Consider the following 26,235-nt stretch of genomic DNA (forward strand, 5'->3'; position numbering starts at 1 on the left):
ATAAAGCATTATTATTAACTAAAGTCCATAGTTTACATTATAGTTCACTCTTCATGTTGTACAGTTCTATGAGCTTTGACAAATCTGCAATGTCATGTGCTCATCACTATAGGAATGTAGGAAATAATTTTGCTGCTTTAAAAATGTTCTATGATTTACCTAGTCATCCCTCTTTTTAATATCTCCCTGTACCTTTGGCAACCATTGATCTTTCTACTGTTTCTAATAGTTTTGCCGTTTCCAGAATATCATATAGATTGAATCACACAATCTGTAGCCTTGGTAGATTCTTTCACTGACCATACTTTTACAGTTCCTCTGTATTGTTTCTTTGCTTTGGGTCTTATTTTGTATGTGCTTTCATAGATCACTTTTTTATTGTGGAATATTTCATTAACGGATATACCACAGTTGTTTTATTCCTTCACCTATTTAAGGTCATCTTGGTTCTATCCAAGTTTTGGTGACTATGAATAAAGGTGCTACAAAACTCATATAACAGATTTAGTGTGACATAGTTTTCACCTCATTTTGGTAAATATTTAGGAGTCAAATTGCTGGATCATATAGTAAGCTTATTGTATGCATATGGAAAAAATTAAGAAACTGCCAAACTGTCTTCCAAAGTGGCTATACCATTATATTTTCCCATGAGCAACAAATGAGAATTTCTGTAACTCTGAATTCTCTTCTGCATTTGATATTATCAGTATTTTGGATTTTAGCCCTTCCAATGGTGTGCAATGGCCTGGGTTATATTTTGCCTCTTTGTTATACTGAAAATATCTTTAATCCACTGAGATGTTATGGGGAGGGAGGGGAGGGGGGTTCATGTTTGGGAACACATGTAAGAATTAAAGATTTTAAAATTAAAAAAATAAATAAAATAAAATAAAATAAAATAATACCATTATCTTAGTTATCATAAAACTCTTAGTCACAGCATTTATCAAATTTCTGTATCTAATTTCTAGTTATAGATCTTATCCATTGATTTCATTACTTTGCTGGTTAAAAAAACTTGTACATCTTAGTACTCTCTTTTTTCCCTTTCCAAATTTGTGACTTATAAATTCAACTTTCCTGTTTCTTCTGGTCTTTGGAGGAGCCATTATCTTGTTAAAGTAACTTTATCTCTTTTCTATGTTTCCCATCAGCTCAGTTTTATTTTATGGTGCATGAAACGAACAAGTAACCTGTGCCATCTATCGCCCTATTACCATATAGGGGAGGGGTACTTTCCAAAAAGGAACCATGAATTCTTAACTGTAGTACAGTGCATTATCTTATTTTTCTTCATGTCATATATTCTCACAGTAGCCCCTTAGACAGTTTTTGTGTAATGAAACTGAAACTAGAACATGATTCTTCTGACTCTCGTAATGTTCATTTTCCCATTTACCATCAGTAATATGGAGATTTTATAAATGATTCATTCTATCACCCTAAATTAACTGGGAAAAAAAATACTTAAAAGAGTAAGGGACATTTAAAAATCAACATTATATCAGTTTATCATTTTTTTTGGGGGGGGGCAAAGTTGTACTTATTGTGGATGGATTGAACTGTGTCATCACGAAAGATATATTGAAATCCTAAGCCCAGTACCCCAGAATATGACCTAATATGGAAGCATGGTCTTTATAGATGCAATCAAATTAAGATAAGATTTTTAGGGTGACCCTAATCCAATATGATTAACGAGCTTAAAAAGAAAGACCAAAGACACATAGGGATCATACCATATGATGACAGAGTCAGAGATTAGAGAGTTGCAGTCACAAACCAAGGAATGCTAAGCATCACTAGCCCACCAACAGTATCTAGTGAGGAAAGGAAGGATTATACCTGGAGTCTCCAAAGGAGCATGGCCTTGCTTGTAGCATGACTTTGTAGCCTGGGATTTGTAGCCACCAGAACTGTCATATAATAAATTTCTTTTCTTTTTCTTTTTTATTTTTTAACCACTCAGCTTGTGCTACTTTATTAGCTCATCCCCAGGAAACTAACACCAGTGTTGGACAAATAAGAATATCAGTAAAACTGTGTATCTTCCCAAGTCTGCATACCTTAGAGTAAGTCTTTTTCTCCACTTATTATTCTGGTCAAATGCATGATGCTATGTTATCTCATTTACTTTTTTACCCTAGATATTTTCTCCTAGATAGTGTCAGTCCAAAGTAAGATGATTGCAGTTGTTGCTGGCAGACCAATGAAGAGAAAGGTTTTATTTGCTAACTATACTATGGAGAACCAGAGGAAATTGCCTAAATACCCTCATGAACCCAGGCAAAATAAAATAATAGAAATAAAGAAACAAACAAGAATAACATGTCAGCTCCTCAAAGATGGAAAACAATATATATATATTTTTTTTTCATTTGTTTGGCTTTGTCATTATATGTAATGCCATTTAAACCCAGTTCTTCAATTTTTGAAAGACAGCTTATTGAAGATAATCAATTTAAAATCAATATTTAGAATCTGTTTTGATTCAAGAAACATTATTTCTCATGTCTAAGAGATCTTCTCATTGTTTACTAGAAAACTGGGGATCATATGTCAGTGATGTAAATCTTTGTTTTCTTTCTGCTTTGCTATAATTTGCCATTCTCCACACTTGGCTAAATATGCCCATTTCCATCATCTCATCTGATAGCAGTTGCTAAGGTACTAGTCCTATTTTAATACTTAGTCTTCCTGGCCTCATATTCAACATTAAGGAAATTCCTTAACTGGCAAAATCTGAGGTGGGGCTTCTGCCTTCCAATATCTTTATTGCATGAGTGTGCTCAGTTGTTTCAGTAGCGTCAGACTGTTTGTGATTCCATGGACTGTAGCTTTCCAGGCTCCTCTGTCCATGGGGATTCTCCAGGCAAGAATACTGGAGTGAGTTGCCATGCCCTCTTCCAGGAGATCTTCTTAACTCAGGGGATGAATGAGCATCTCTTAAGTCCACTGCATTGGAGGTGGTTCTTTACAACTAGTGACACCTGGGAAGTCCAACATCTTTCAAATTCCTCCAATTCTTTAAAAAAATATTAGAGCTAATAGATAATGGAGGTACTGGCTATTTGTCTAAATAGGTCTAAACAAAATCTGTCTAGGCTTTAGATACCAAATAAATTTATCCATAGAAAACAATCAATGAAAACACAAAGATATCAATTATGACTCAAAACAGAACTGTCAGCTATCCCTTGATCTTTGAATACGTTTCACTTAATTTTTAGTAGCATATTATTTTAATTTTTAATCATGTGTCTTGAAAGTTTCTAATATGGAGATTATAAGACATTTACACCCATAAAACAATTACCCCCTCCAAAATAATTACTGTAATCTCCCTTCTATTCAGTATGCAAATATGCAACTTGGGAAACTATTCCATTCAGTTCAGTTCAGTCGCTCAGTCATGTATGACTCTACTATCCCATGGACTGCAGTATGCCATGCTTCCCTGTCCATCACCAACTCCTGGAGCTTGCTCAAACTCATGCTTATCAAATTGGTGATGCTGTCCAACCATATCCTCCTCTGTCATCCCCTTCTCCTCCTGCCTTCAATCTTTCCCAAAATCAGGGTCATTTCCAAGGAGTCAGTTCTTCACATCAGGTGGCCAAAGTATTGAAGCTTCTGCTTCAGCATCAGGCCTTCCACTGAATATTCAGGACTTATTTCCTTTAGGATTGATTGGTTAATCTCCTTGCAGGCCAAGGGACTCTCAAGAGTTTTCTCCAACACCACAGTTCAAAAGCATCAATACTTTGGCATTCAGCTTTATAGTCTAACTCTCACATCCATACATGACTACCAGAAAAACCACAGCTTTGACTAGATGGACCTTTTCGCCAAAGTAATGTCTCTGCTTTTTAATATGCTGTCTAGCTCAGTCATAGTTTTTCTTCCAAGGAAAATTTCATTGAATTTTTGAATGGGAAGCTATTCATTGCTTGCCAGATTCAATGCAAATGACACTCATTGAAGGTCTACACAGTGCAAGTGTTAATTTATTTCAAGAGGGAATAAAATAAAGCAAAGGAATGAGCATGTTGTACTTGGGAAGTATTGAAAGATCTAGTTTCATTGAAATGGAAGGGAGTTTTATCTTGATCCTTAGTGGGAGAGAAGATAATTTATTCAATCGGGACCAAATAATGGTGGATTTGACATGCCAGCCAACATATTTCAAGCTTCACCTTCTAAGTAATAAAGTTTGTTGCCACGGCTATGTTTTATAAAATTGATCTTGAGATGAAATGCAATGTATATTAAAGGGGAGAGAGCTTCTGGGAATGGAGATCACCAATGAAGTGAAAGGAACTAAGCTAGTATAATGGCAGAAGAAACAGAAATGAAAGAATGAATAAATCTGAGGTCAATAGGATTTTGTAAGAGGTTGGTTGTGGGAATGAAGGTGAGCTAAAAGCAGTGTGCATTTGTTACAAAGAATAAAAGAAAGAAAATGAAGCACTTATATAATATAAATAAATGAAGCATTTAATATATATCAGTAATTGTTCATAAACTGTTCTGTCAGTTCTTTGAGTTCAATAAATTTGTAAGAAAGTTTTTGTTATCTGCATTTTCTTAGACATGTAACTGAGAAACACAAAAATCAAAGTAAGAAATTAGTTTTTACTAATTAGTTTTTACTTATTTGACTTACTTTGACTAAAGATACTTGAACTCAGATATTTTGGTTCTAAACTCAATAGTTTTTTCTCAATGTAATTCATCTATTTTTATATTATAATGAAATAAATCACCAAACCAAGCATAGTATTTCTGATTTTTGTAGGAAGTAGAGATTTTAACATTAAAAATAAAATCATGCCTTTTTTTTTCTGTAATTTCCATTTTTTTAGTAACTGGAGAGTACAAAGACAGTTTTAATCAATTTTAATTTGCTTTTATGGGATTTTTTCACATTTGTTGTTCATGCATGTATGTGTGCAATTAATACACTTTTATTTATTTTGTTAAAGTATTGTATTTTTATTCATTTGTAAAAGAGATATACAATTTAAAATACAAACTCTCAATGTCTAACTTATTGCAAATATATCCTCTCTTAATTTATTTTAGTTTATTTGGGATGCTTTTAATTTATTTTAGTTTATTGGTATGATTACTCAAGCTTTCATGTCTTCAAAGAAATAATGCAAAGAGTTTTATTTATTTATTTTTTTTCAATTTTAGTGGGTCATGGATACCTTATAAAATGAGAGACGTCACTTGTATGCACAAGGTATTTTGAACATAGCCTTCCCATTTTAGTATCTCTCTTCATTTGGAATCCTCTTTTTCCCAAGCTGAAGCGAAAAACTTCATTTCCCATCAGCTTTTGCAATAGATTGTATAGAGAATTTTAACTCATTACACCTTTTCAGAATTAAGAAAGAGGACGTGAAGGCTGAGTCTTCTGGCAAAGATAGTCATGTAGTCACTTGATTTTCTCTGCAATAGCTTGGCAAAGACTCTAGTGTCTGACAGTAGGGCTGTCAAGAGGGATATCTACTAGAATCGTCTTGTGAGGTGACTAGACATTTCTCCTAGCTACACATCTTCTGATTGATTGCATGGCTTGCTATGCACTAAAAAGAATTATATTAGCCAACTAATATTTTGAATAAATCCATTTCTACTTTAATTATCTAAATTAAATCTGACTGCAAACAAATTTCAATCAATACCCCAAAATCTTGTAAAATGTTATTCTTTTCTCAGAATAGATGTAAATTTGTATCTTGTAGCAGAAGCTACCGATTTTCTCCTACTTATTTTGTTTTCTTAAGTAACAGAAGCCCCTAATTTTAACTAAGTAGAAATATTTCTAGAATAAAATCTTCTAATTTCCCTTTTAATTAGGAATAGCTATATGTACATAAGTAGAAGACTCATTATGAACTTTTAGTAACTATGATTAAAGAGCAGAAATACATTCCTCTTTATTCCTTTTCCTTCCTGCTAGCATTTTTGGACAACAAGAAGAAAAGGATTGGAAAGCAAGAAAATGGAAGGAATCTTGGTCACTTACGACTGTAAGTTTGCCTTAATGACAATGAATTTTTCCTTATAGATATCTGACATGTTGAAGGGAAGTAAATCTGTTAGTAAAGAATAAAGGTCATTTTAGTACTTTGAAATTTCTTTCATTGAAAGACAGGATTTATCTTCTCTTTACTTGTATCCGGGAAGGCTCTGTGACTGGTCAAACACTATGTGATGGAAGTGATTGTGTGTATATTACCAGATCCAGGGCTATGGGACAGGAAGAAATGGTATTAATTCTTCACTAAACTTATTCTTAAAACACAGCTTCCATGTTGTGAGAAAGCTCAAATAACTCCATGGAATGATCCACACTGAAAGGTCCCAAGAACTCTGAAAGAACAAGCTGAGTTCCTAACTCAGAATCAGTTCAGAGTTTCTGCTGTGGGGAAAACAAAACAAAACAAAAAACAAAATCTTGAAGGAGATCCTTCAGCCCCAGTGAGTTGCCCCAGGTGATACTGATTGGCGCCTACAAACGGTGTCCCTGTTGTTCTCTGCCCAACTGAAGGAGAAAATATAAGCACAGCCTAATGAAAACATCTCTCCTTCTGGACAAAATGTCAATAAGGGAATCATATTGACCCTGTCTGAAGATCCTGTAAAAGTACACCGAGCCTACCAATCCCAAAGTTTTATGCCACCATGCAAGGACTCCAGCTGTTTTAGAAATTTTCTGCACCCAGTCTCTCTTCCCTTCCATACTATTTCCTGAGTTGGGGATGAAATGTCCAAATACATCAGAAAACATAGAAGTGTTTTGTGAGGAAGAACAGAGGTCAAACTTGTATATTTTCCCAAATAAGGGGTTTCATTCAACTGAGGAAAAGGGGAAGAATGAATATTAAAAATTGCTAAAACTTATATTATTTTTATTTATAATCCATCAATGCAAAAAATCATTCTATGTGTTGATATATAACTCCTCATTCTTTGAAAAAATTCATCTTGCCAATATTAGAGTTATTTTCAAACTTTAACATAGGTTTAGAATAAATTTTCTAGAAATAATCTCATTTATTTTGATTTTATATTCTCTTTCGTATCTCTAATCTTAAAATTTTTTTTTAGTAATGAACTATACTAGTGATTCTCTATTTAAAAAGATGTTTCAAGTAAACAACATATTTGATGAACTTTGAAACATTAAAAACTTCTTGAAAAACCTTGACACATATTATTTTCTAAACTTAACATAAATTAAATAATGCATTGCTTGATTTTCGTTTTTGCCTAAGTTCTTAAACTAGAAAACAATTTAACCTCTTTGTTAAAACTAAAAAAAAAAAAAGTAATGAGCTATTAAGCTTTCCTCTGAAGATAAGCTTAAATATATTTTATATCTTTTAAGTAACTCATCATTTTTCACACAGTTGACAAATAAACATTTCTTCTAATGGTAATAAAAGGAGCTCTTTTTCATTGTTACCATATCACCTATTGGTGATTTTTTGTTTTGTTTCATTTTTTAGTTGGGCAGCCACCACTTGTGGCATATTAGCTCCCACAGCAGAGATGGAACCTGAACCCAGGGCAGTGAAAGCACAGAGTCCTAACCACTGGACAGCTAGAGAATTCCAAAAGCACATGCTGATTTTATCATGAAAAGTAAGTCCTGTACATAACATCACCTATTTTGTTGTTGTCATGTTCGCCTCTTTGCGACCCCATGGATTTGTAGCCTGCCAGGTTTCTCTGTCCATGCTATTCTCCAGGCAAGAATAGTGGAGTGGATAGCCATTTCCTTTTCCAGGGAACCTTCCTCACCCAGGGATTGAACCCAGGTCTTTTGCATTGCAGGCAGATTCTTAATTGTCTGAGCCACCAGGGAAAGCCAACATCACTTATTAAAAGTTATTAAGCTGGCATGAACTTTTTATATAAGTAATGTTGGAAAATTTTTTGATCAATCATAATAAAAACTTGAATTACTTTTCTTTTCAATGTACAGAGAATAAATATTATCAAGCTATCCTGACATGAAGTTATGAAAGAGGTTGTGGCCAAAAGTATAGATGTAAGAGTTATAATAGCTTGGCCAATAGTTAATAAAAATAATTATGTTACCTTTCTAACTAATGAGGTATTTGTGCTACTTGTCAGCATTTTAAAAATTGAAAGCATTTCCTCTAAAGTCAGGAATAAGACAAGGGTGCCCACTCTCACCACTACTATTCAACATAGTTTTGGAAGTTTTGGCCACATTAATCAGAGAATAAAAGGAAATAAAAGGAATCCAGATTGGAAAGAAGAAATAAAACTCTCACTGTTTGCAGATGACATGATCTTCTGCATAGAAAACCCTAAAGACTCCACCAGAAAATTACCAGAGCTAATCAATGAATATAGTAAAGTTGCAGAGTATAAGACTGACACACAGAAATCCTTTCATTCCTATACACTAACAATCAGAAAACAGAAAGAGAAATTAAGGAAACAATTCCATTCCCTACTGCCAAGAAAAAAATAAAATACATAGGAATATATCTACCTAAAGAAACAAAAGACTTATATATTACACTATAAAACACTGATGAAAGAAATCAAAGAGGACACAAATAGATGGAGAAATATACCATGTTCATGGACTGGAAGAATCAATATAGTAAAATGCGTATACTACCCAAAGCAATTTATAGATTGACTGCAATCCTTATCAAGCTACCAACGGTATTTTTCAGAGAACTAGAAGTTTATTTTTATGTTTTGTTTAATTTCACAATTTGTATGGAAATACAGAAAACCTCGAATAGCCAAAGCAATTTTGAGAAAGAAGAATGGAACTGGAGGAATCAACCTGCCTGACTTCAGTCTCTACTACAAGGCCAGTCATCAAGATAGTATGGTACTGGCACAAAGACAGAAATATAGGAGAATGGAACAAGGTAGTAAGCCCAGAGATAAATCCACGCACCTATGGACACCTTATATTTGACAAAGGAGTCAAGAATATACGATGGAGTAAAGACAATCTCTTTAACAAGTGGTGCTGGGAAAACTGGTCAACCACTTGTAAAAGAATGAAACTAGAACATTTTCTAACACCATACACAAAAATAAACTCAAAATGGATTAAAGATCTAAACATAAGACCAGAAACTATTAAACTCCTAACGGAAAACAAGCAAAACACTCTCCAGCATAAACCACTGCAGGATCCTCTTATAACCCACCTCCCAGAATATTGAAAATAAAAGCAAAAATAAACAAATGGGACCTAATTAAAATTAAAAGCTTCTGCACAACAAAGGAAACTATAAGCAAGGTGAAAAGACAGCCTTCAGAATGGGAGAAAATAATAGCAAGTGAAGCAACTGACAAAGAATTAATCTCAAAAATATACAAGCAACACCTGCAGCTCAATTCCAGAGAAATAAATGACCCAATCAAAAAGTGGGCAAAGAACTAAACAGACATTTCTCCAAATAAGACATACGGATGGCTAACAAACACATGAAAAGATGCTCAACATCACTCATTATCAGAGAAATGCTACTCAAAACCACAATGAGGTACCATTTCACACCAGTCAGAATGGCTGCTATTTAAAAGTCTACAAGTAATAAATGCTGGAGAGGGTGTGGAGAAAATGGAACACTCTTACACTGTTGGTGGGAATGCAAACTAGTAGAGCCACTATGGAGAACAGTGTGGAGATTCCTTAAAAAAACTGGAAATAGAACTGCCACATGACCCAACAATCCCACTGTTGGGCATACACACTGAGGAAACCAGAATTGAAAGAGACACGTGTACCCCAATGTTCATGACTGCACTGTTTATCATAGCCAGGAAATGGAAACAACCTAGATGTCCATCAGCAGACGAATGGATAAGAAAGCTGTGGTACATATACACAATGGAATATTATTCAGCCATTAAAAAGAATACATTTGAATCAATTCTAATGAGGTGGATGAAACTGGAGCCTATTATACAGAGTGAAGAAAGCCAGAAAGAAAAACACCAATATAGTATACTGATGCATATATATGGAATTTAGAAGATGGTAACGATAACCCTGTGTGCGGGACAGCAAAAGAGACACAGAGGTATAGAACAGTCTTTTGGATTCTGTAGGAGAGGGAGAGGGCAGGATGATATGGGAGAATGGCATTGAAACATGTAAATTATCATATGTAAAATGAGTCACCAGTCCAGGTTCAATGCATGTTACAGGGCGCTCTGGGCTGATGTACTGGGATGAACCAGAGTGATGGGATGGGGAGGGAGGTGGGAGGGGGCTTCAGGATGGGGAACACATGTACACCCATAGTGGATTCATGTCAATGTATGGCAAAACCAATACAGTATTGTAAAGTTAAATAAATAAATAAATAAAAATTAGTAATTTTTTCAATTTTTGTCTTCATTCTAAATGGTGAGCCTTTTAATCTAATTTTGTGTTCTAAATTCTGCATCATTTTTTGTAAAGATGGCCCTTGAATTAGTTTTTTTTTTTTTTTTTTTTTGCTGTGTAATTGTTTACCTCAATTGTAGGGGCTTAAAACACACAGCATTTAGTACCTCATAGTTTTTTGCTCAGGACTCAGAGCATGATTTAACCAGGTTCTCTGCTCAGCCTGATCAGGTAGCAATTAGGATGTCATGTGGACTGCATTATTATCAATAAATTTAAATGTGCACAGTCTCCTTCCAAGTTCAGGGAGGTGCTGCCTCAAGAATTTGACCTGGGCAGCAGGAACAAAAAAGGTAATTACAACTAACCTGAAAGTAAGTGGACATATATTTTCACCATAAGGGATTCCCCTTATCCCTCACACCTGTCAACCAAGGTCTTGGTAAATCTTCTGTATTGAAGGTCAGTGGGCACAAATTCTCATATATTTTCACTGTTGAGATCTTTGTGTAGTCTCTACAACTGCAACCTGATTTTTTTTTTTTAAATCACAGAACCACCTTATATATAAAAATTTATTAGTGGAGTATATACTATTATGCACATCCTTTTCATGTATACTGCAACTTGCATAAGCTTGATTTTGAGCATTACAGTACCAGTATGACATATTATCTCCTATCATTCCTATTTCTGGATCAGTAGACTTACAGAAATAGCTTGGAAAAATGTAAATGGATATAGCTAATAGGTGCTGAGAACTAGCCAGATACAATAATTGTGCGGGGGAAGGGGGGGAGTTAATGAGAGACTGGTGGGCCCTGGGTGGTAGAAAATTGCCACGGCTATTACTGTCCATGCCAATAATATTAAAAAAGATTGGGAGAGATATTTCTTTTAGTATCTTACTGATCTAATAGTATTTCTTGGATTACAGTGTTTTGGGGACATTAGTAGTTTTCCTTGACAGCTTTATTAGTTTTATGGGTAGTAGAAATACCATTCACGTAAGTACCTGTACTTTTGGCTTGAACTTTTGAATAGCTTGGCTTAATTTCAATCCTGCTGTGACCAAGGCTTTACCTACAACAATACAATCCATGTCACAACAATGTTGGAATTATTATGATTATAATTGTCCTTGAACTGAATAGCTATAATGGTATCCAAGTTCAGGAGTAGGTGATAGAGACTAAGTATATTGCTCATTCTCTGGGTAAAAAAATTAAATTGCATATTGGAATGAATTTTAGAGGATTGGTGAGAAGTTGAAAAACAATCTGGCTTGATAAGTGAAATTTTGAAAAGCTATTATTGTCTTAGACACGCATTCTGGGAAACAAACTGACTCAGAAGGACAATGCAGATAGTGGAATGCAGTTTATTACACTGGCGGGCCCAAGGCAGAGTCTTCTTTTAGCCATGGACCCTGACCAACATTTGTGAAAATCTTTTATACCCCATGTGTACATTTCTGAACCCACCACTCCAAATTCCTTGAGACTTACATAAACCAAGGAAAATACAATCCCAATAACCCCATCATTCACATGCTATGTGCTCATACAGTCAAATAATTAGCCCCAAATCAATAAACTTGAGGTTACACTCCGATAGATACAGAAAAATTTATGTCCTGTCTGGAGGAAGGGGTGATTAGTGTATATTTTCTCTTAGGCTATGAGTAACCTAGATTCGATCTTCAAGGTTCCCCTGTCTGGAGGGGGTATTATCCTTCTGTTGTTGTTTTCATAGGCACTAAACACAGAGTTCAGAGTCCATTGAAAAGGTGGCTGAGCATGATCAGAATGAACAGGCTTAAGATGGAGTCCAGGCCCTATGAATTCCTTCTACATTATCACAAAAATTATGGAAAGATGTCTTTATCCTATAATAAACAGAGTATCTTCAAGTCTAGAAATTATTATATGGGAAATTTCCTTATTTTGCCACCAAGCCATGCTTTCCATATCTGACATATTAGTATCCCTCTTCAAAGAGGACTGACATAAACTAATATTCAATAAAATGTATCCAATTTGCCTATCCTGAAGAACTAAGTTATTTTCCAGATTGGCCTCTTAAATGCTGTTCTTTTCCTTTCTGAATTTTCTTTCTTCCATACACTCCAAAAGACATATTTCTTTAACTTTTAACAGATTCTCAAAATGAGTAGCAACTTCTCGTCATTGTTTAAATCCGTATTTTATTCCTCTCACCTCAAATGAGAAATCCTTGAAAAGCACTGAAAAACACACTTAAATATAGAAAATAGTGTACACAATCTGAGAAAATTCAGAAATAATAAGCATGTAAATACTGTTTACAAACTTCTTTCTGGAAACAAGAAGCCTAATAGCAAAGGCAATGTGCAGAAAATTTGTACTTTAGGAAAAAGTCAAAATGATCAATGAAAGAATATTTTACATATGCAAGTGATTAATTTCAAAATGGTTTTATCATCTTTTCCAGGCTAGAGAAATAGCAACAGTTTTTAGTTTAGCCCATTTAAAAAATTAAGACAAAACATTAAGACAAAGATATGGTTACTTTTGGACTTCACTGGTGGCTCAGATAGTAAAGACTGCTTGCAATATGGAAGACCTGGGTTCGATCTCTGGGTTGGGAAGATCCCCTGGAGGAGGGAATGGGAACATACTCCAGTATTCTTGCCTGGGGAATCCCCATGGACAGAGAAGCTTGGCAGGCTACAGTTCATGGGGTCTCAAACACTTGAACACGACTGAGGAACTAAGCGCTAAGCACATGGTTACTTTCATTTCGCTAGAGTAAAAATTATGGAGTAATTACTTTGGAGATTTCTCTCTATAATTAATATTTTAGATTGCATCAATTGCATCACTAAAGTACACTTAAGAAATTAATGCTTCAGAAATCAAAACAAAGATAAAATTTTGTTGAACTGTTGGATGAATGTATGCATATGCTGCCATTTCTGTTCTTGATATTTCTACTTAGTTCACCTCTGTTAAATGCTTGGGCTCTGGTGTCAGATAAACCACTAGTACAAATCTAGCTTCCTTAACTATTTAGAATTGTGATTCAGTAAAGGCATTTAATATTTCAGGCCCTCAGTATTTTCATCTCTGAAGTAGATAAAGTTATCTATTTCATAATGCTATCAAAAGGGTTAACTTATAAATGATTATAATATGGAGTGCTTGTTTGTGCATGCTAAGTCACTTGAGTCATGTCTAAGTCTTTGCAATCCTCTGGACTATAATTCACCTGGCCTCTCTGTCCACGGGATTCTCCAGGCAAGAACACTGGAGAAAGTTGCATGTCTTCTTCCAATGGAGTGGTTAGTGTCCAATAAAATAAAAAATCGACCTTAGAGGTTATTGTTATTGTTCATGCTATTTCACCATATCTATTTCTTACCAACTCAAAGGAGTCTTTCCAAACTGAAATGTTGCAAAAATAGAATGAGAGAAATGATTATTTGGCAATCAGAAAAAAATATTTCACAGTTTATTTCAATGGATCATAAACCAATTGGGTAAGAGGCCATATATAAATTTATATCCATGAATAGACAGTAGTGTGTTTGTGTATGTGTGTGCATGTATGTGTGTGTGTATGCTCAGTTGTGTCAGACTTTTTGTGACCCCATGGACTGTAGCCAGTCAGACTCTTCTGTCCATGGAATTTTCCATGCAAGAATAGTGGAGTGGGTTGCCCTTTCCTACTCCAGAGATCTTCCCAACCCAGGGATCCAATGCAAGTATTTTGCATCTCCTGCACTGACAGGTGAATTTTCTTTACTACTGTGCCACCTGGGAAGTCATATAGATTTAGTCCATAATCTCTAAGCATTAATAGAGTTGACTTAAAAGTAATTGCTAAAAGTACTGTGAGAGAATACAACAGAGTTTGACAATTACAAAAAAGAATGAAAATGATGTTAGGACATTAAGAGAAAAGAGAGGAAATAAGAGTCAGGAAGGCTATAGGTGTATGTCGTGGAAAATACTAAGAATAATTGCTTTCCAATAATGCATGACTCAGTGGTAATCACAAGCTTGTTTGTGCTCTTATCATACAAAATGTAATTGTTTTTATTAGAAAAGACAATTTTGTACTTTGTAGTCTTTGTACTCCAAGAATGTTGGTATAGTCTAAACTGTCACCAGCTAACTTAATGCTTGATGACACCTGGAATTGATTAAATTGCTTAGAAATGTTTGTGTTTTGTAACAAAGCTACTAGTGACTAACTCAAGCCATATAGTTTTATTAAATATATGTGATCTGACTTACTTTTATGAAAGCTACTCAATTTAATCCTAAAGGAAATGCTATTTAGAATATAGTTCCAACTATATGTACATATTTAGTCAGAAATAATTCATACTATTACCCTCCTTTCCTTTCTGTTTAAATCTTTCATAGATAATTATATGTCAATAAAAAATAGCCTTTACCTTGAGATATAATAATAATATTAAATATGATAGTAATAATAATAAAGCATAAATAATAATAGAGATATCTGTAATATTTCTTGAATTCTTACTATGACAGACATCATACTAAGCATCACTCATACTCTTTATGGATTAGGTAAATATAATAATTTTCTTTTACTAATGTGAAGATTTTGCCTTGATTCATGGACCTGACGTTCCAGGTTCCTATGCAATATTGCTCTTTAGAGCATCGGATCTTGCTTCTATCACCAGTCACATCCACAACTGGGTATTGTTTTTGCTTTGGCTCCATCCCTTCGTTCTTTCTGTAGTTATTTCTCCTCTGATCTCCAGTAGCATATTGGGCACCTAATGACCTGGGGAGTTCCTCTTTTGGTATCCTATCATATTGCCTTTTCATACTGTTCATGGGGTTCTCAAGGCAAGAATACCGAAGTGGCTTGCCATTCCCTTCTCCAGTGGACCACGTTTTGTCAGACCTCTCCACCATGACCCGCCCGTCTTGGGTTGCCCTGCAGGCATGGCTTGGTTTCATTGAGTTAGACAAGGCTGTGGTCCTAGTGTGATTAGATTGACTAGTTTTCTGTGAGTATGGTTTCAGTGTGTCTGCCCTCTGATACCCTCTTGCAACACCTACCATCTTACTTGGGTTTCTCTTACCTTGGACGTGGGGGTATCTCTTCATGGCTGTTCCATGCTGTCAAAGTGCTGCACTCAATATGCCAGCAAATTTGGAAAACTCAGCAGTGGCCACAGGACTGGAAAAGGGCAGTTTTCATTCCAATTCCAAAGAAAGGCAATGCCAAAGAATGCTCAAACTACCGCAGAATTGCACTCATCTCACATGCTAGTAAAGTAATGCTCAAAATTCTCCAAGCCAGGCTTCAGCAATACGTGAACCGTGAACGCTCTGATGTTCAAGCTGGTTTTAGAAAAGGCAGAGGAACCAGAGATCAAATTGCCAACATCCACTGGATCATGGAAAAAGCAAGAGAGTTCCAGAATAACATCTATTTCTGCTTTATTGACTACGCCAAAGCCTTTGACTGTGTGGATCACTACAAACTGTGGAAAATTCTGAAAGATATGGGAATACCAGACCACTTGACCTGCCTCTTGAGAAATCTGTATGCAGGTCAGGAAGCAACAGTTAGAACTGGACATGGAACAACAGACTGGTTCCAAATAGGAAAAGGAGTGCGTCAAGGCTGTCTATTGTCATCCTGCTTATTTAACTTATATGCAGAGTACATCATGAGAAACGCTGGACTGGAAGACACACAAGCTGGAATCAAGATTGCGGGAGAAATATCAATAACCTCAGATATGCAGATGACACCACCCTTATGGCAGAAAGTGAGGAGGAGCTAAAAGCCTCTTGATGAAAGTGAAAGAGCAGAGTGAAAAAGTTGGCTTAAAGCTCAACATTCAGAAAACGAAGATCATGGCATCCAGTCCCATCACTTCATGGGAAATAAATGGGGAAACAGTGGAAACAGTGTCAGACTTTATTTTTTTGGGCTCCAAAATCACTACAGATGGTAACTGCAGCCATGAAATTAAAAGAAGTTTATTCCTTGGAAGAAAAGTTATGACCAACCTAGATAGCATATTCAAAAGCAGAGACATTACTTTGCTGACTAAGGTTCGTCTAGTCAAGGCAATGGTTTTTCCTGTGGTCATGTATGGATGTGAGAGTCAGACTGTGAAGAAGGCTGAGCGCCAAAGAATTGATGTGTTTGAACTGGTGTTGGAGAAGACTCTTGAGAGTCCCTTGAACTGCAGGAGATCCAACCAGTCCATTCTGAAGGAGATCAACCCTGGGCTTTCTCTGGAAGGAATGATGCTAAAGCTGAAACTCCAGTACTTTGGACACCTCATGAGAAGAGTTGACTCATTGGAAAAAACTCTGATGCTGGGAGGGATTGGGGGCAGGAGGAGAAGGGGACGAGCGAGGATGAGATGGCTGGATGGCATCATGGACTCGATGGACGTGAGTCTGAGTGAACTCCAGGAGTTAGTGATGGACGGGGAGGCCTGGTGTGCTGCGATTCATGGGGTCGCAAAGAGTCGGACACAACTGAGAGACTGAACTGAACTGAACTGAATGTGAAGATTTTATGAAATAATACTTGTGAAAGAGTAGCTCAGTATAATATAAAAATAATATTTAGTCATTGATTCTACACAATTTCAAGAGCATTTAGTTCTTGCAGTTGCCTATGCCTAAAACATTTCTCCGCTCTGTTTTCAAAGTTCAACATCTTTGCTGCATTTCATTCAAATATTCTTAAATTTCAACACTTGTCTTCTTATCAGTATTACCTAAAATACGATATTATATGTTTGTTTGATAATTTGCTGAATGGCTTTATGTACAACAGAATGTAGTTTCAGTGAGAGAAGATACATGGTTTGTCCTGTTTACCACTATGCCCAATGTGAAGAGAGAGCCCAGTTGTTGCCATTCAATATGTAACTGTTGAATGAAAGGATTATCTTCTCTGTGATTCATGTATGGTTGTAACATAAAATTAGGTATATTGAGTGGTTATTTTTTGTTGCCTTCCAGACTTAATCTTCTGCCCTGATCTGTTCCTTAGAAAGTTATTTAAAATGAGTCTCTTTGCCTTTCGACGAGTTATAGTTTCTATTGTCCAGCTTTAAGAACCAGACAATAAAGGCAAATTGACAAACAACTGATGCTTTTGAACTGTGGTACTGGAGAAGACTCTTGAGAGCCTCCTGGAAGGAAAGGATTCAACCGATCAATCTTAAAGGACACCAATCCTGAATACCCTTTGAAAGGACTGATGCTGAACCTGAAGCTTCAATACTTTGGCCACCTGGTGCAAAGAGGCAACTCATTGGAAAAGATCTTGATGCTGGGAAAGATTGAGGGCAGAGAGAGAAGGGGGCAACAGAGGATGAGATGTTTGGATGGACTCACCGATTCGATGGACATGAACTTGGGCAAACTCCAGAAGATGGTGAGGGACAGGGAAGCCTGGCATGCTGCAGTCCATGGGGTCGCAAAGAATCAGACATAACTGCGTGACTAAACAACAACAATAATAGTTTCTAAAGTGGGAAATACCTTCAGGAAGTCAGCAAATTGGAGGAGAATGATACTGGAGTATTTTTCTTTTTTTCATTCATGCCATAGGTTACCAATGATTATGTTTACTTAATGAAGAGCACAAATCTATTCCAACAGCCCTCTTCTAAAGCTTCAGCTTTCCTCAGCCAGCTTTTACAAAAGCCCTCTCTCATTTATATCTGTGTTAATAGTTGATTTCAGTAATTTTGTAGCCTCTGAATGCTTCAGCATGCCTTAGTAGTTCCTGATAATCTTATCCATACTTTTAAAATTAGTGAAGCAGAATGTGAGAAGAAGGTTGATGAAGGAACGGTTGGTCATAGTGTTAGTAAACTGGCAGCAACCTGAATTTGTTTTGAAGGTAGAGATTTGCTGACAGATTAGATGTGGGGTGTGAAGTACAGAGATGTCTTGAAGCATCCTGCATGAGTGGCGCTACTGGCCTCTTCCAGGCCCAGGAACTAGAATTGAACTGGAAAAATTTGAAGTACTGAAAAACATGATACCCACAGAAGTACAGGTTTCAGGGCAGGGTCCTAATGTTCATGTATGAATATTATCTAACAAAATATAAAAAGTCAGTCAATCAGATATTTTTACATTGAAAGTAATGAATATCAACTGATATTAATATGCAATATTTATTAGCACACGTCTGTGGAAAACATTTTTATAACATTCCCTCTTTAATGGTGGCTTGGCAGTAAAGAATCCACCTGCAATGCAGGAGACAAGAAGATGTAGGTTCGATCCCTGGGTCAGGAAGTTTCCCCTGGAGAAGGAAATGGTGACCCACTTCAGTATTCCTTTCTGGAGAATTCCATGGACAGAGTAGTCTGGTGGGTTACAGTCTATAGGGTTGCAAAGAGTCTGACACAACTGAACACCACACCAAAAATATGTTCATCATATGGCATATACTATCCTAAGGATATAACAAACTTTATGATATGTTTCCTATACCTGCTGTAATTGATGTAGAGGGCCAAAAGAATGTTTATAATCTTTATTTGCTTAATATAATGTTAGATTTTAACAATAGGAAATAAAGGCAGACTATGAAAGCTATAGGCAGGAAAATGTACACTTGTCATTCATTGTATTGACTATTATTAATAACCAAAACATCCATTATTGGTAGGTGAATTTCTAATTCAAGTCTTCAATAGAATATTACCTATCTACTTAAGTTAGAATTATGAAGGTACTAAATTAATTTTAAATGTAAAATAGAAAAATACAAATGTGAGAGTCTCTTGTGGATAACATTCATAAAAATGTTAAAATAAAAAAAATTATAGTTTTTCATTTTCCTAATATTAAATATGAACTGGGAGGAAATTAAAAATTAAAGAAATATAAAAATAAAAAAATCCCGTGTCTTACTATTAATAATGTATTTACCATAGGTGTCATTTTTCATTAATAAGGCATAATTTACATGTAGAAAATAAAAAAAATCCTTACCTTACAGTGTGATCAATTTTCAAATATTTATGTACCCAGCTATTACACACACAGCACACATATTTCAGTTACATCAGAATTTAAACTTTTTGTCCTTTTCTTATCAATATTTCTCTATTATAATTTTAACTTCTATCATCAATAATTAGTTTTGTTTTAAAATTTCTAAAATGTTGTAAAATATACTTATTTGGCTCTTTCACTGAATATAATAAGGTTTTAAAGATTCATCAATGTTATTGAAAATATATGAAAATTTTATTGCTGTGTAGTATTTGCTTGTATAATTCGTAGCACATTATTTATCCATTTTTTCATGAATGGTCATTTGGATTATTAGATCCAGTTTTGGACTCATTGATTTAGAGTTCTTTTTATTTTCTGGATATAATTGCTTTGGCTATTTATATATGCATTTCAAATTTCCTACTCTTCAGCTTATTGTTCAGTTTTAATCCTAAAAGAGAAGAGAGAGAAATCATAGAAAAATTATTTTGAAATTTCAGGATTTTAAGGGTGGTCTTCCCTAGCGGCTCAAATGGCAAAGAATCTGCTTGCAGTGCAGGAGACCAGGGTTCAGTCCTTGGGTAGGGAAAATCCCCTGGAGAAGGCAATGGCAACCCACTCCAGTATTATTGCCTAGAGAATCCCATGAACAGAGGAGACTGACAGGATTTTAAGGGTAATAAACTGTAGTTCATAAAAACAAAACAAAAAACTCAATGCAGGGATAATATGCAATAAATATACAAAATATTTTAGTCTCTTAGAATTTCTATACGTTCTGTGGTTTCCCTTTCATGTCTTTCTTATTTGTAGATATCATAGCCTCTCAATTATATCTAATTACATTAGATAGTTTTTTAAGTTATTTTTTATTTCATTTCTAATCTCTCTCATCACATTTTCTTTTAGTTCATCTTGACCTTTGTCTTTCAAGTGACTTTAATTCTTCAGATGTTGAATATCTTGGTTATTCATTCATATTTTTAGAGAGTCAACTGGGTTTCCTTTACAGTTGTGTAAATATTGTTTCTTTCTAAACCTTGTGTGTGAGTAGAAAAACTGATTGAGAGCATGATTACAGGTACATGAAGCCATGATTTCTCTTATGAGGAACAGAAAGAAATCAGTATTGAACCGGCTATCAGACTCTGTTCTCTGTATGTCAGAATTAGCAGATACCATAGACTTACTCTATGCAGTTGTTTTATATCTATGTGTACCGCAACATCTTGGCCTTGAAAGAAGTTTTAAAAAATCTAGATTATCGAATTATAGTCTATGTAACTATTATGCAGATCAGAATGATCCTGATGACTGAGCAAAATCCTCTCTCTGTTGGAAAGCTAGTTGCTTAATGATTATGTCATTAGTGCAAGGGGAGTTATTAGATTATATATCAATTACTGGGGCTTCCTGCTATGATAGCCTGAGGCTTTCATACCTATTATAGGATTATTCTTGACCAAAATTTGAATGCTTACATCCCTGACATGATCCTTCATTCTTTCCACCAGAGAGTGCTAGAGAAGACACTTTCCTAAAGAAATGTTTAATAGGGTTATTTCATGTGAGGATGCAGACCAGTAGATTAACAGAAAGTTGCATTCCTGGGTCCCTAATGCTTGAAGAACTATGATGCCTAGATCAGTTCTGTGCAATAAAATTTTCTGTGATTCTTGGAAGTTATTTTATCTGTACTGTCCAGCATAGCAGCCACTGGCCACATGTAGCAATTGTAATGTTGAAATGTTGCTAATATGACTGAATAAACTGAAATCCTAATTGTTTCTAATTTAGTTAATAAAAATTTAAATTCATATAACCACATTCAGCTAGTGTTCACTTTGTTGTGGATCCCAGATCTAGAAACTTGATGTCAGCTCATCATTCATAAATTGAGTTCATATCTACCCTACAGAACAGTGTAAGGGTAGCATATTAAAATACTCAGCATATAGTAAGCACTTTATGATTATTTGTGATATTATCCAGGGTTGATTTGTCAGTATATATACCAAGGTTTACAGGAACATCTACTGAGAATATCAGTTTAGTAGCTGATGTCAATCTTCAGTCAAATATATTATCAGTTGACCCATGATGATCTTCCTTTTCTGTGTTTGGGTATCTTACATGGTGAATAAAATTTATACTTTCTGTCTGCTAAACTATTTTGCTTTTGCAGTTATACACTTTTGTAATCTGTGTTTCCCAGGTAGTGCTAGTGGTAAAGAACCTGACTGCCAATCCAGGAGATAGAAGAGACTTGGGTTTGATCCCTGAGTTGGGAAGATCCCTGGAGGAGGGCATGGCAACCCTTGCCAGTATTCTTGCCTGGAGAATACCATGTACAGAGGAGCCTGACGGGCTACAGTCTATAGGGTTGCAACACCTGAAGTGACTTAAGACATGCATGAACACAGCACAATCTGTACTTTAAATTCAGACATTCAGTTCAATTCAATTAAATTCAGTAAATTTATTTTTAAGTATGCCACATGCTTTTCTATGAGCGTTCTTTCTTTTCTCTGATTCACTTACATCTTAGGTGCTTCTATTTACTTATTTATTTATTTTTTAGAAATAAAGAGGAATCTTTCTGAAATAGCATGGGTCAGCTTGTCTTTCCATTTATTTAAATATCTATGTATTTAAATATATATATACACATATATATATACACACACTTACATTTATGTATTTACAAGTATACAGGGAAAGTTAATTAAATAAAAATTACTCATAGCTTATAGAATACATATATTATGTAAAGTATAAGGAAGGATTTTGTTGTTGTTTAGTCGTTGTGTCCAACTCTTTGTGACTCTATGGACTGTAGCCCATGAGATTTCCCAGGCAAGAATACTGGAGAGGGTTGCCATTTCCTTCTCCAGGTTATCTTCCAGACTCAGGGATCAAACTCATGTCTCCTGCACTGGCATTCTTTACTGCTGAGCCACTGTTGAAGCCTAAGGAGGGATTTATTGATAATGATATGCATTCCCCACCAAAAGGTGATATATAGAGTAAAAGGAAACAGTCAGAATAACCACATTTTAGTAGTGTCTCTGTGCTCTTATGGCAGAAAGTGACGAGGAACTAAAAAGCCTCTTGATGAAAGTGAAAGTGGAGAGTGAAAAAGTTGGCTTAAAGCTCAACATTCAGAAAATGAAGATCATGGCATCCAGTCCCATCAGTTCATGGGAAATAGATGGGGAAACAGTAGAAACAGTGTCAGACTATTTTTTGGAGCTCCAAAATCACTGCAGATGGTGATTGCAGCCATGAAATTAAAAGACGCTTACTCCTTGGAAGAAAAGTTAACACCAACCTAGACAGTATATTCGAAAGCAGAGACATTACTTTGCCGACTAAGGTCCGTCTAGTCAAGGCTATGGTTTTTCCTGTGGTCATGTATGGATGTGAAAGTTGGACTGTGAAGAAGGCTGAGCGCCGAAGAATTGATGCATTTGAACTGTGGTGTTGGAGAAGACTCTTGAGAGTCCCTTGGACTGCAAGGAGATCCAACCAGTCCATTCTGAAGGAGATCAGCCCTGGGATTTCTTTGGAAGGAATGATGCTAAAGCTGAAACTCCAGTACTTTGGCCACCTCATGCGAAGAGTCGACTCGTTGGAAAATACTTTGATGCTGGGAGGGATTGGAGCAGGAGGAGAAGGGGACGACAGAGGATGAGATGGCTGGTGGCATCACTGACTGGATGGACGTGAGTCTGAGTGAACTCCGGGAGTGGTGATGGACAGGGAGGCCTGGCGTGCTGCGATTCATGGGGTCGCAAAGTCAGACACGACTAAACGATTGAAATGAACTGAACTGTGCTCTTGGTGCCATAACCTTGGTGCTAGTCATGCAGTCTCTCTAAGAACTAGTTTTGCATCTATTAAATATAAATGACACTTCTAATGCAAGGTCTTTTGTAGTATTAATAATTAATCAAAATGAGAAAAATTAATAAGTAGTGAAAAATTTAAAAGGTGGTAGATCTTAAAAATCCCAGTTGGAGATTCTAAAGTTCTACATAAATATAATAATTAAATAATATTACAATGTTTTATAACACCATGGAAAATAATTCTGGATTTCAGGCCAGCCTCAGCCACCTAAATAGTCAGTCAACCTTGAGGAAGTATGTAAACTTCTATTTTCTCATCCTCACAGTGGAGATAAATAATACCTATCTTTTCTAGACTCTGGCAGTTATTTTGCAGACCCCAGGTTAATTCATGTAAAACATTTGTGTGGACTAGTATGACTCTATTATTAAAATATTGTAAGACATACACAAATTAACTGAATGAATAATACAAAAATACATCAGGTGCTTTAGGAGTTCAGAGGAGTGACAAATCTCCCGCCTAGCCTAGCCAAGGAAAGCTTTATAGAAGAGCTGAAAGCAAATTGTAATGCACTCTAGTCAACCCCACGTTTCAACATCTTTGTATTTGCCTTCCTTTCATTTCAAAATCTAAAACAAATTAAGATAAACTTGAGGGTCAGGGAAATGGCAGCAGAAGATAATTGTTCTGTTTAATGAAATATTATTGTGTCAACACAGAAATACAGAGTGCTCAAATAAATTGTTAGTGTTTCTTTTTATATTCAGTGAAGCCTATAACTCCTGAATATAATAATCAGCAGAGACATCAAATTCATGATATGTCAGAATCATTTCCATTTTATTTCAAATGCTATTGATATCAATAAAAATAAAAATAAAGATGTAATAAAATATAACAACTTGATTTCCTAGCACCTTACCCTTGTCCCTTAATTTCAATTTCACAATTTCAATGGAAATTACTTTTCTATTCTTGATGATATTTAGTGATTTAAAGTCTATGTTCTCCAAATATGCCATCATTATATGTATTAGAAATGTACTGCTGAATTTTTGAGATAAGCTTTGAAATATTTTCTTTTTGCTTTATGTTAAGGTCAAACTTTACAACATGCTTTTTGCTACTAACAGTAGTACTAATAAAACACTTTTAAAGAGGATAATTCCATTTGGTCTATTAGGAAAAAAATATTGTATAATGCTGTGATTAGAGTTTCAAAAGTTCTTTCTTTGATGTTTGTTTTTAAGACATTTCAATTTTTAACTTCTTTTCACAGTTTCAATGACGCTTCTTCCTTATGTTGGAAAAAATCCTGATGGTTTTCATAAGCATTATATTTTATGCTAATCAAGTAAAGAACTATTCTCAAAGCAAAAATAACTTGCAAAAATTTTACTGTGGATTGTATATATTCTCAACATTTTCTGTCTTTTATCCCAAGAAATACTTGGCTCTTTATCTCCTATCTTTTTGTAACAATAAAATATAAATAAAATTATTTAAGTAAAATATCCTACTTCCAGAATTAAAAAAAAAAAATGAATTGCTAGTGTAAAAGGTCCTTATGGTTTGAAAATAAAGAAAGTAAACATGCGATCATAATTCTAACAAAAAAAAGCACGATAATCTTTTTGTGTCATATATTCCTTTGTACCATTGCCTCTATAATTTTTCTATTTTAATGAACTTTTATATCTGGAGAGAAAATGTGTGTGGGTTTCAACATATTAGTAATGTTTATATTAAGTGTTAATTTGTTCTTTAATTTTATTTTAAGTGTATTAAGTCATACATGGATCCTTATAATAAGCACTATAAATATAAAATAATAGGAATACAGTACTTTGTTAGACATAATAACATTTGATCACATGAAATCACATCATCATAAAAGATTCTAAACTGTGAGATCAGGATAGTTCTATTATAGTAGAATAGTGTACAAAATTAGTATAAATGTATTCAATGTATCCATAAATGGACAGTGACTCAACTATAAACAGCTTCCTCTGAGACTTAGCAGTAGGCTAAATTACTATGTTTATTTAATAACTGATCATTTTGCTGAGTCTGACTACGGATGGCCAATTAGTGTTACTAATCTTATCTGTGATGGATTTTCACTGAAAGCATTAACATTCTATAAAACATTTAACCAAATGTCTATACAAATATTTTAACAGAGAGAGAAAGGACAATCTTTTTTTAGATTTAAAGAAAAAATGTTTTCCCATGTTATTTGAAGATTATAACCTAGTTTATGTTGTTGTTGTTTTGCAGTCACTAAGCTATATCCAACTCTTTATGACCTCATGGACTGCAATAGGCCAGGCTTCCCAGTTCTTCACCATCTCCTGGAGTTTGCTCAAACTCATGTCCATTGAGTCAATGATGCCATCCAACTATCTGATCCACTGTTGCCTCTTTCTTCTCCTGCCCTCATTCTTTCATAGCATCAGGGTCTTTCCCAATGAATCTTCACATCAGGTGGCCAAAATATTAGAGCTTAAGCATTAGTCTTTCCAATGAATATTCAGGGTTGATTTCCTTTAAGATTAACTGGCTTGATCTCCTTGCTGTCCAAGGGACTCTCAAGAGTCTTCTCCAGAACCACAATTTGAAAGCATACATTCTTCAGCACTCAGCCTTCTTCATGGTCCAATTTGCAAATCTGTACCTGACCACTAGAAAAACCATAGCTTTGACTATATGGACCTTGGTCAATGAACTGATGTCTCTGCTTTTATAATACACTGTCTAGGTTCGTCACAGCTTTTTTTCTAAGGATCAAGTGTCTTTTAATTTCTTGGCTGACAAAATGTGGTCCACTGGAGAAGGGAACTGCAAACTACATGTTTTCTTGTCTTGAGAACCCCATGAACAGTTTATGAGTGTACCTATAAATATATATGGGCTTCCCTGGTGACTCAGGTGGTAAAG

This window comes from Capricornis sumatraensis, chromosome 1 (assembly GCF_032405125.1).
Source record: "Capricornis sumatraensis isolate serow.1 chromosome 1, serow.2, whole genome shotgun sequence".
In the NCBI taxonomy this organism is placed as follows: domain Eukaryota; kingdom Metazoa; phylum Chordata; class Mammalia; order Artiodactyla; family Bovidae; genus Capricornis; species Capricornis sumatraensis.